This window comes from Loxodonta africana, chromosome 20, assembly GCF_030014295.1.
Source record: "Loxodonta africana isolate mLoxAfr1 chromosome 20, mLoxAfr1.hap2, whole genome shotgun sequence".
Taxonomy (NCBI): Eukaryota; Metazoa; Chordata; class Mammalia; order Proboscidea; family Elephantidae; genus Loxodonta; species Loxodonta africana.
In genome coordinates this window covers 62169006-62181510 of record NC_087361.1, presented here as the reverse complement: position 1 = coordinate 62181510, position 12505 = coordinate 62169006, and positions in this window count along the sequence as shown.

Sequence of the window (12505 nt, the reverse complement as noted above, 5' to 3'; positions counted from 1 at the left end):
GCATGTCTCCCTCATCTGTAATTGGCTTATCATGTTTTATTATTAATTGTACGAAATTGTAACTAAATGTAAACACTTTGTGTCATGTTTGCTGCAAATACTTCCCCACTGCTTACCTTTAAATTTTGTATTTTTGATATAATTGATGTTTTTAATTTGTTGTTGTTGTCCTCAAATTGGCTCCGACTCATGGTGATGTTATTTATAATAGAATGAAGCATCGCCTGATCCTGCACCATCTTCATGATCATAGGTACGCTTGAGTCCAATGTTTTGGCCACGGTGTGTTTTGACTAGGAGGCTCATCTTCTACCACTATATTGGACAATATATGTTGTGATCCATAAGGTTTTCATTGACTAATTTTTGGAAGTAGACCACCAGGCTTTTCTTCCTAGTCTGTCTAAGTCTGGAAGCTCCTCTGAAACCTGTCCACTATGGGTGACCCTGCTGGTATTTGAAATACTGACGGCACCGTAGCAACGTGCAAAAACCATCACAGTACCACAAACTGACAGATGGGTGGTGGTGTTTCTAATTTACCTGTGGTTAAATTTGTCTTTATTTTGTGTTCTTAGGTATGTTGTATGTGTGGGCATGTGTGTGCAAGCACACATGTGTATGTGTGTGTAGAATGGTGTTACGTGTAAACGAATGCGGCGACACATCACTGTCTAATAGTAGGAGCTGTTATATGACCCCAGTCCCTGAACCTGACTACCTCACCTGAGTTCTTGCTCCACCACTCCCTCTGCCAAAGTGCCTCGGGGCTAGAGTTGTCAGATAAAACGTGGGAGGCTGTTAAATTTGAACGTCAGATAAACTAATAACTTCTTTTTAGCATAAGCATGCCCTAAATATTGCACTGACCATACTTAAATATTAAAAAATTGTTTTAACTGGGAGTCCTGTATTCTTACTTGCTAAATCTGGCAATCCTACTTGGGACTACTTTATTAGCATCTGCTCACAAACGCCATCTTGTAGTAGGTGTTGGGCCGCGGGGGTAGGAAGAGCTGAAAGAGAAGATAGTTTCAGGTCTCAGAGTTTATACTCTGGTTTCCCAGATGCCTCTGCAAGAGGAAAATAATCTCCTGGAGTGGTACAACGGGTGCTAGATTAACCTCCTTGGAGCACAGCCTCTGTGTTTTCCTGCACAGTAAGGCAGCGCTCCACATTCACCTGAGCACAGAGCTACCTGACCCTCCCCCCGGAGTCTCAGTCCTTTGTCTCCTGGAGGAGCCAGAAGCCTGCGTTTTAACCAGAGCCCCGGCGTTTCTCGGCCTGAGATGAGTCTGCGAAACTCAGAGCAGCAGCACAGTAGCAGTTGGCATAAAGTCACCGTCCTAATTACAGCGCGTGAGGCAGCTTCGGATCTTCCACTCTTTTTACAATCCATTCAAAATCATATCGGTGGACATTTTGCAGTATTGATAAGCTTTGTAAGTTGCTTTACAGTTCACAGAGCTCATCCCATTTGGTATTCACTCTAATTCCTGAGGAAAGCAGGGAAACTTATTTCCGTTTTTCAGAGGACAGGGAGGCTCACAGGGGCTAAGTTCACACAGCAATCAGTCAAGCAGTCAGGCTACTAAGCCCGCCCTCTTCCCACCCCCCACCGAGCTACCTCCTCTCCTTCAAAACCTACGTGGGGACCACCGGTGACGGATTTAGAAGGGCCGAGTTTCAGGTAACTTCCGCCTCCAAACCCGCAGACAGCCCCAGACCTGCCTTAATGAGAGTCGGGGGAGAGGGCTGTGAGCACGGCTCACTGCGGGAACCGGTCTGAGCGGTGAGGGGGGTCGGGGGCCCTGCTGGACCGCGCAAAGCAAGGCTTTCGAGGGGCCGGCCGCCCTCCCACACCTCCCGCCGCAGCCGCGCGGCCTGTTCCCAGGCTCGGCCGCCTGGCGCCCAGGGCGCGCGGGCACGGCGACGGGCGCGTGCTCCCAGGACGCGCGCGGGGGCCGCGCCTCCAAAGAGCGCTCTCGGGGAAAGAGGGCGCGTCCCGGGTAAAGCCCGCCGCCGCCGCGGGACTCGGAAGTGCAGAGTGAGGGTTGTTGGGAACTCGTGGCGCGCGTGAACGTCGCCGCCGCCGCCGGGGACAACCCGGAGGTTGGTAGCTGGTGACCGTAGGGGCTCCTGGGGGGTTAGGTGTTGACTTCTTTGCTTGGTCTGCTCTGCTGAAAAAAGAAATGCAGAAGACGCTTTCTGTTTCCTAACCCGGTTCCCTTGTGCGCGCCCGAGGGCGGGACGAAGGAAACGCCCGGTACCGCCAAGCAGACAAAGGCGGCGGGCGCTGGGGCAAAGGCAGGGCTGGGGGCGCTGTCGCGGGGTTCCCGCCCACCGGGCCGTCCAGGCTAGGCCAAATCCACGCGCGCCTCTGCCCTCGTCCCCTCTCCTTGGCTTCGTTCCCAGGTTCTGTCCCTGTTGCAGGGAATTGCGAACTCTGGTCCCCTTAGCAGTATTAGGAGTACTCTGCTTGCCTGCTGCGACTCCAGGGACCCTAGAGTTAGAGACGTCGTTTGCTTTCTAGTCTTGGGACTCAGTTACCCTCAGTGCTTCTGAGTCGAGCCTTCAGGTGGCACCAAGCCTTATTTGGAAAAGCCCGCCTCTCCTAAGCCCCACCAAAGAGAGGGAAGGCCCCTAGGGTCGCCTTTGGTAGTAAGAAATGAGCTGCTTCCTGCGTTCATTGCTCTTGATTCAGGGCTGGGGGCTGGGGCCTTGGCGTCCTCAATGGTTTGCGTTATGGCGGGTGAGACTATTTCTGCCCCTTTCCGTCTTGTATCCCCCATCCATTCAGTCAGTCATTCCTCGGCAGAGCTGGGTGCCTACTTCAATGTGATCACTCAGTGGTGTGGGATCACGTGGAGAGAGGGAAGGGACGGCTTCCCAGAGGAGGTGGTGGGGTTTGTACTGGACTTTGAATAATAAGTAATGATTTTTCCCCTTCCATTCTCCATGTTACATCTTCCCCTGTAACTTTTTCCCCTCCTTTCCTGCTAGCTGTCCCTGTTAAGGGTTCTGACCTGGAAGATGCAAGTACTAATAACTTAATGGGGATGATGTGCTTGTCAGGGGCTTTAGATTCAAGAACTGGGAAGGGTGGGTAGTGTGTCCCTTTTCACAGCTGAATCAGGGAAGGCTGACGGGGTGGCAGAGCCACAAACTAGCCCATGTCAGGGCTGAGGTTTGGAGTCTTTCCAGATCAAGGCCTGTGCTCTACTGTTTACTTAGCTTTCTCCTTGGGAAGTAGGTTAGATGGACCAACACAGGGTGAAGGCCAAGTCTCTGGAGAAAGCAGTCATTTTTGTGGGAGCTAAATGTTAGTGGGAACTCTGCAGGTAACAGCAGGAACTAGTCAGCGTGATGGACCTTTTACTTTCAGCCCAGGGCCCAGCCCAAGGGGACATGCTCATTAAATGTTGCATTGGAGTTTGCTGCTCTGGGTGATATCCTTGCTACTATGCAAGGGTCCCTAACCTTTTTGGTGCTCCGGACATCTTTGGAGTCTATTGAAGCCAATGCCATATGTTTTAAAAGACATTAAAAAAAAAACAAAACAGGATTAAGATTATATTGAAACAATGTTATCAAAATAGTGTAGAAATGAGTTTATGATAAAGTATTATGTGTTATTAATATATTAAATAACAAGATCATGGACCAAATAACTCCCATAATTTCAAAGCAGTGTGAAAGGAAAGTATCTGTTATTTTTATTGCTGACACAGAGACCCGAACTGCTCTTACTACTGTGGTTTGTTGTCTGCGTTCATAATGAGAGGAATTACTTAATTTCAGTTAGAGGTTAGTAAAAATGTGTAAATTCACGGGCCCCTGAATTCTCCGCCTTAGTGGGGGTCAAGGGTGGTGGTACCGAATAGCAAACCAGTTGTTGTAGATCGACTCATGATGATCCATGTGTTGCAGAGTGGACTGTGCTCCATAGAGTTTTTATGGCTGTGAGTTTTTGAAAGTAGGTTGCCAAGTTTTTTTTCTAAGACACTCCTGGGTGGGTTCAAACTGCCAACCTTTTGATTAGTAGCAGAGTGCTTACCCATTTATACTACCCAGGGACTCCAGCCAGTTGCTGTCACATCAGCTCTGACTCATGGCTCCCTGTGTGTGTCAGAGTAGAACTGTGCTCCACAGGGTTTTCGTAGCTGATTTTTTCTGAAGTAGATCGCCAGGTCTTTCTTCTGAGGTACCTCTGGGTGGACTTGAACCATCAACCTTTTGGTTAGAAGTCGAATGCTTAACAATTTGCGCCACCCAGGGACTCCTTGAGCCCTGCTTAGAGATTTTTTTTTTTCTTCTGAGTTCTTGCTGGTCACCCTCAAAACAACCCAAACCTGTTGCCGTCAAGACTCATAGCGACCCTGTAGAGAAGAGTAGAACTGCCCAATAGGGTTTCTAAAGCAGTAATCTTTACAGGAGCAGACTGCCATATCTTTCTCACCTGGAGTGGTTTGTGGGTTCGAACCACCAACCGTTCATTTAATAACTGACTGCTTAACCACTGCCACCAGGGCTTCAGGCCACCCTAGAGTGCTCCTAATAGCTGTTTCCTTCTCCTTCAGTTAGTTCTCTTTTGCACAGGTTCACAGTTGTTTCTGGTAATGAAAGCAGTTGAGAGGGAATTGCTGAATTGTTTATATATTCTACCTGCTTTATTTCTTCTATGGCTAATTTTGCTGAAAAAAATTCTGTAGTAGTGATACATGTCATACAGTGTGTGACAGCATTTTTTTTTGGGTGGAAAGGAACCTTAGTGGTGTCTGTATGACTGGTGTTAGGGAAGAAGGAGCTAGCACTACATATCCCACAGGTATTAAACAGATCATAGGATGTTATTATGAACAGTTTCATGGTAATGAATTTTTAAATTCTGATGACATGGACAAGTCTTTAGAATAAAACACCTTACCCAAGATATGAGAACTAGAAAGTCTGAATAGTTCTATATGTATTAAATAAATTGAATTCGTAGTTAAAAATTTCTTTATAGAAAAATTTCCAGGTCCAGATGCCTTCACTAGTGAAATTTTCCAAACATTTCTAAAAAATGAAAAAGAGGGGAAGTATTTCCCAGCTTCTTTTATGAGACCAACATAAAAGCTTCATACCAAAGCTTGACAAAAACATTACAAGAAAATTACAGCTCAAACTCACACAAAAAAAGATTGAAAAATCTAAAATCAATGCTTTAGTAAATCAAGCCTAGCAATCTATAAAGGTGGCAATAAATTGTGACCAAGTTGAATTTATTCTAGGAATATAAACTTTGTCTAATATTAGAAAAGCGATAAATAGCTAGTTATAGAAAGGAATTTATGTAATCTGAAAAAAAGTATTTACCAAGAAAAACCTACAGCAAATATTGTACTTAATAGTGAAGTATGAAAATAATTCACCCTGAGATTGTAATGAGACAAGGATGCTTTCTGTTACTACTTTTCTTCAACACAGAGCTGGAGGTCCTAGCTAGTGCAATAAGGCAAGAAAAAAAAAAAAAAAAAAGATTGGAAAGGAGGAAATGTAATTGTTTTTATTTGCACATTACATGGTCATGTATGTAGAGAATTCAAAAGAGATTTCAGTCAAAATTTTAAAATTAATATAGAAATTTAGCAAGCTCACCGCATACAAGGTCAAAATACAAAAATTACACACTAGCAACAATGAAAAAATGAGAATTTAAAATTACACAATTTACAATAATTATCAAAAACATTAAACATCTAGGAATGCGTCTAAAAAAAGATAAAAAGACTGCCACACTAAAAATTACAAAACATTATTGAGAGAAATTAATGAAGATTAAAATGAATAGCGTGTCATATTGATGGATTGGAAGACTTACTAGTGTAAAGATGTCATTGCTCCTCAAATATATCTATAGATTCAATGCGATTCCAATAAAAACCCCAGCAGGTTTTTTAAAAAATAGAAGTTGATAAGTTGGTTTTAAATTTTATACAAAAATTCTACACAATCTAAGAAGGAGAGTAAAGTCGGAAGACTTAAGGTACAAGATCATTATGGAATTAAGTGAGTGTGTATTGGCACAATGCTAAACCATGAGACTGAGTAGAGAATTCATAAACAGGCTTATTGTATGTCGCCTCTCGATTCATGACAGGTGACACTGCAGTGCAGTGGAGAAAGGATGGCCTTTTCAGTAAATGATGCTGGGTCATTTGCATAAGCACATGAACAAAATGGATCATGATCACCTACCTCATTCCATACATAAAAATTAACAGAGATGTATCACATGCCCAAATGTGAAAGATAAACCAATAAAGCTTCAAGAAGAAAGCAAGGGAAAATATCTTTATGATCTTGGGCAGTCCAAGGTTGTTGACTAGAATACATAGCCCTGATTGTAAAGGAAAAGGTTGATAAGAACGTCTGTCATCTGAAGAGTCCATGAAGAGAGTGAGAAGACAGGTACAGAATAGGAGAAAGTATTTGTAATATGTATAACCAGTAAAGAACTTAGATTATATAAAGAACTACAGATCATTAAGAGAAAAATGAACATCCCAGCAGAAAAATGGACAAGCGACTCTTCATAAAAGAAGATCTCCAGATTTCCAGTAAACATGTGAAGGTGATCAACCTCATTAGTAATTAGGGAAATGCAAATTAAAACTCTAAGGAGGTACCACCATGTACTCATCAGACTGTCAGTGCTAAGTACTGATTAGAATGTGGATTAAACTGGAATGCGCATACGTTGGTGATGGTGTAAAGATTAATACAGCTATTTTAGAAATTTCTTTTTCAGCATCATTTATGAAAGCTGTCCATACTCATCCCCTATGATGAGTAATTCAACAGTAGGGCATACATATGTGCACCAAAAGACATGTACAGAAATGTTTGTAGCAAGATTTTTCATAGTAGCCCCAAACTGGAAACAACCCAAATGTTCATCAACAGTAGAATAGATAAGTGGACAAAGAAATCATTCATACATGGAATACTATACAGTAGTGAGAGTGAACAAACTGTTGCCTCACACAGAAGCTTGGACTTGAGTGAAAAGAAGGTGGACATAAAAGTGTAACTGCTGTGCAGTTCCATTTACTTGAGTGTTTAAAAACGGGCATACCTTTTAAACCTGTCCCTGAAGTCTTCTTAAAACCTTAAAAAGTTAAGCTAAACTGTTTTTAAACAATAGTTTAGCTTAACTAGTAAAAAATGCCTGCCTCGAGCATCATGCTCTTTTAAGATCTACATAGGAACAAATGGACAATGGCAACTCAAAAGATTAGATGGGAACCTTAGGGGGCAGTGAGTTTATGTTAATGGAGGAGGAACAGCTCAGGAAAGGAGGATGAGAATGGTTATATTACTGGAAGAATGTAATCCGTGTCACTAAATGGTACATGTAGAAACTGTTGAATTGGTGTGTGTTTTGCAGTGTATATTCTCAACAACAAAAACAAAAAAACCAGGCAAAACTAAATTGTGATAGCAGTCAGGATTGTTGTTGTTAGGTGCTGTCAAGTCTGTTCTCATTCTTAGTCGGACCTTACAGGACAGAGTAGAACTGTCCCATAGAGTTTCCAAGGAGCGGCTAGTGTACTTGAACTGCCAACCTTTTGGTTAGCAGCCAAGCTCTTAACCACTGTGCCACCAGGGCTCCTTGCAATCAGGATAGTAAGCAGGAAAGAACAGAGGGGCTTTTGAGGCATTAGGTTTTTAATCTGGTGGTTACTTGGTGAGTTCAATTTTGGAACCCTTTCAAACTGTTTTAATGTGTATTTTAATAAAAAGTCTACTTAAAATATATTGTAAAACATTTTGTTAATTCACATGCTCCAAATCTGGTGTGTAAGATGTAGTGGGTATGATTCTTGATGATTAAAAAATGATTAAAAAGGCTTAAAATAGATTATTGAGAATTTTCAGAGGAAAGATCCAGTATCGCATCAGTGGCCTTTTTGAATTAGCTTGCTTATGAGATTGACTCCTTTTTGCCCGTCTTTCACATCAGAGATCTGGTTTAAGGGTAGTTAATATAAGAATATTTAGAGTTGTGTTTGATGGTAAGATTGATATGATTGTGAGGAAGAAGCCAAAAAATGCCAAGGTGAGATTGATTATAAATTATTATTTTCAGATTTAGTTTTCTTGCAAGAGTAGATTTTAAGTTTTATCATTTGTTGTTAGTTACACTTGAGTCGGCTCCAACCCATGGTGACCTTATTTATACCAGCATGAAACACTACTCAGTCCTGCACCATCTCCATGACCTTTGATATGTTCGAGCCCATTATGGAGGCTATTGTGTCAGTCCATCTCATTGAACCTTTTCCTTGTTTTTACTGACCCTCTGCTTTAGCAAACATGATGTCCTTTTTTAGAGATTGGTCTTTTCCTGATGATGTATCCAAAGTAAGCAAGGTGAAGTTTCGTAATCCTCTTTTCTAAATTTGTAATGGTTGGATTCAACAATCTCTTATGTGAGGCATTTACAGTAGTTAGGTGCTTTCCTCCCACTAGGCCATGAGATCCTTGAGGGCAGAGATAGTACATTTGTTTCCTGTTGTTGCTGTAACAAATTAACCACAATCTTTGGTGGCTTAAAACAGCACTTATTTATTATCTTACAGTTTTGGAGGTCAGAAGTCCAAGATGAGTCAGCAGGGCTGCATTCCTTTGGAGGCTCCAGGGGAGAATGCGTTTCCCGCCTTTTCAGGCTTCTAGAGGCAGCCTGCATTTGTTCCTGGCCCCTTCCTCCATCTTTAAAGCACAGGGCTCCAAGGGCTCCAACCTCTTGCCTCTGTTGTCGAGTTTCCTCTCTGTCTCTGACCCTCCTGCCTCCCTCTTGTGATGACATTGGGCCCACCCAGAAAATCTGGATAATTTCCCTATCTCAAGAGCCTTAAAATAATCACATCGCAAAGTCCTTTTTGCCATGTAAGGTAATGTATTCACGGGTTCTGGGCATAAAAATGTGGACATCTTGGGGGAGGTACATTATACTGTCTGCCACAGATGAATTTTTACATTTTGTCTTACTACAAATAGCACTATTCCTGTTCTCAGTAGGAGCTCAGTGATATTTGCTGAATGAAGAAATGATCTAAGATTGCATTATTTGAAGTACAGTTTCTGAAAGAAGACAAGTGATGGTCTTGCCTTGCTTTTATTCTCAGCCACATCTGGGGTTCTTGGTTCAGTTTTAGATGTCTGTTGCTGTTAGTTGTAATTGAGTCAGCTCCAACTCATGGCGACCCTATGTATAACAGAATGAAATGTTGCCCAGTCCTGCTCCATCTTCATGATTGTTGCTATCAGTTCTAGGTACCTATACTATAAAGAGACAACTGACAAAACAGATGGTAAAGGGTCAGGGAACCAAACCAATAGAAGAATGGTTGACGGACTCATGGTTTTTGTCTAGGAAGGGGACTTGGGATGGGGTAAAAAACTGACAAAACAGATGGTAAAGGGTCAGGGAACCAAACCAATAGAAGAATGGTTGACGGACTCATGGTGTTTGTCTAGGAAGGGGACTTGGGATGGGGTAGGTGGCATGTAATTATCTTCAGATATATGAAGGAATATTATCGGAAAGAACAGTTAAGCCTTTTCAGTGCGCTTAATTATTATAGCATTAACAATAACAACAGGAAGACATTTCAGAGCTTACAACATCCAAGGTACTGTTCTATGACTTTACAGACTAATCTTCACAGCACTCCTATGAGGTAGTCACTATTATGCCTGTTTTACAGAGAAGGAAACTGAGGCACAAAGCAGTTATGCAACTTGCCTGAGGTCACACAGCCAGAAAGTGGTAAAGCTGGGGTTCAAACCTTAACATTCTGACTCCAGGGCCACCTTCTAAACTATCACATTATATTGCCTATGTGTCTTTAGTTCCAGAAGGTAGGATAGGACTAGTGGCAGACATTTTTTGGAAACAGAGGGACAGATTTTGACTACGAATACGGAAAAAAATGCAATAAAAATCCGAACTACTTAGAAACAGAGTTTCCTGCCTTGTGATGTTACTGGAAATGGTCAGATGGCTTATGGTAAGAGGAATTCCCTAAGTGACTGGCGATCAGACCAGATGACAAATAAGGTCTTCACTGATTCTGAGATTCTGATTTGGGAAAATAATTACTTCCATCATATTGTATAGAGAGAGAGCCTTTGTGACATTTTATGAAATAAAGACCATTATGAAATATAATTATTCTACTAACTCACCAGATTTTGTTAGTAGCAGTTAATGATATACATGGTGTGCTTTCTTGTGTCCCTGCCTTTTCTAAAGATACCATGCAGAAATGGATTTTCTCCTCCCCCTTGAATCTGGGCTGGCCTTTTTATTTGCTTTGGCCAATAAAATGTGGAAAAGTGATAGACTGAATTCTGGAGCTGGGTCCTTAAGAGACCTTGCACCTCTTGCCTTTGTCCTCTTGGAACCCTGAAGCCAACAGGCTGTGAAGAAGCCTAGTCTAGCCTGCTAAGGGATGAGGGCCCCCACGGAGGAGAAGCAAGGCACCCAGCTGACAGCCAGGGCCAAATGCCACACACGTGAGTGAGCTCACCGTGGACCCTCTGTTGAGTAGCATGGTGACTAGAGTCTCATGAGTGATTCTAGATGAGGTGAGTGGAAGAACCGCCCAGATTACGCTCCCACAGAATTATGAGAAATAATAAACCGTTGTTGTTTTAAGCTACTGTGTGTTGGGATGGTTTGTCATGCAGTAATATATAACTGATACATCATATTTTAGTGCAGATTTGGATGATGTTGTCAAGTCAGCTCTGACTCCTGGTGATCTTATGTATAACAGAGGAAAATGTTGCCTGGTCCTGTAACCATCTCCATGATCTTTGATATGTTGGAGCCTGTTGTTGAGGCTATTGTGTCAGTCCATCCCATTGAGAGTTTCATTTGTTTTCACTGACCTTCTACTTCACCAAATGTGATATCCTTTTCTAGCGATTGATCTTTCCTGATGATACATCCAAAGTAAGTGAGCCAAAGTCTCACAATCCTCACTTCTAAGAAGTATGAGTACGTATTTTAAAATACCCTGTAATTAGGGTTTTTGCTCAGTCCAGCTGATCTCCTCCAGTCAATCTAAGCAATCCAATCTCAGCCTTTCTGGGTTTGGAGAAGTGTATCCCTTTAGGATTGTGTGGGTAGAAGAATAAGAGTAGGAGAAAACTGTGATGTGGGAGGACACGATTAGTCTGGACTTGTTTTTCCTGGGGAAAGGCATGTAATTTATGTTTTTCAAACTAGGCTTCTGTTTCATCAAATTGGACTGGATTCATACCAGTTTTTTCCAGATGTGCAAGAGCATGTCCCTGCAGTCTCATTTTCTTGAAATCCATTGTGATTTCAGTAGTCATGCGCTTCTTTTACCTTTATTACTTTGCGGTTTTCAGAGTGCTTCTTTGTCCCTAAATTTAGAACAGTTTCAGTTTTACTCAGTCCTTATCTCTGTGTCAGTGCTGACGTCCTCTCATATATCCAAAGCAGATCGGCTGGTTAGTTTGCCTTCTTCACTTGATGTTTTATGGGATGTACATGAGTTAGATTTTTGTGTGCACTTTGATTTCATTTAGTCGCTTTTCAAATTTTATTAATTTCTCAGGTAGTGTCTTAGTTATCTATAGCAGTTATATTTGTGTATGTTTCAAGCTTCAGTACAGTAAGCTGTACTTTTCTGCCAAGGTTAAGGGACAGGATTTCTGCCTGTAGGAGAGTGGGAGCTGGGAACTTGGATTCTAATTCTTGCTCCATCCCTGGCTCCTCTGAGTCTTTGGGCAGGTTGTACTCCTCCCTGATCAAGATTCTGATCCCTGAAAGTGAGCTAACAGTACCCACCCCGCCCCCCCCCGCCCGTGAGAATCTAAGTAGATGGCAAGTTTGGAAGCAGGTGGAATATTCAACCTCAACAAGGTAAATGCAAATATAAGTAGTTACAGAATAGAAAAAGCTCTGTTAGCTGAGCAATTTTTGCCATTTTACAACTAAGATTTCACTCTGTGAAATCTTACAATCTTGAGATCTGTAATTCCCAGATAAATACTTTTTTGGAAGTATCCAGCCTCAGGCCTCATGTACCTGGTACAGAGGTAAAGAAAGCTTCTTGTTACTCCAGTCCTGACCTCATTTCTTCTAATTCCAGGGATACCCCTGCCACAATTTCCTTTCAATGCCTAATGTTAACAGTATTTTCTATGTCTTCACTTGTCTAAATTTCTCACTCTCATCACTAATATTTAGCTTTGACATCTGTAGTTTTGCAGCTTCAGAGGTGCTATTTTATGTTTTTTTTTTTTATTTTTTCATACTGCCTCTGGGACTAGTGGGATGCCAGGTACAAGTAGCTTTTCCTCATCTGTGTTGCTTGGTGGCAGCCCTCTCTTTCCACTCCCCACTGAGGGCTTGAATTGTTCACCTCCCTGTCTCTGGACTCCCCCACAATGTCAGGAGGCATCTTCCTGAAGCTTCATT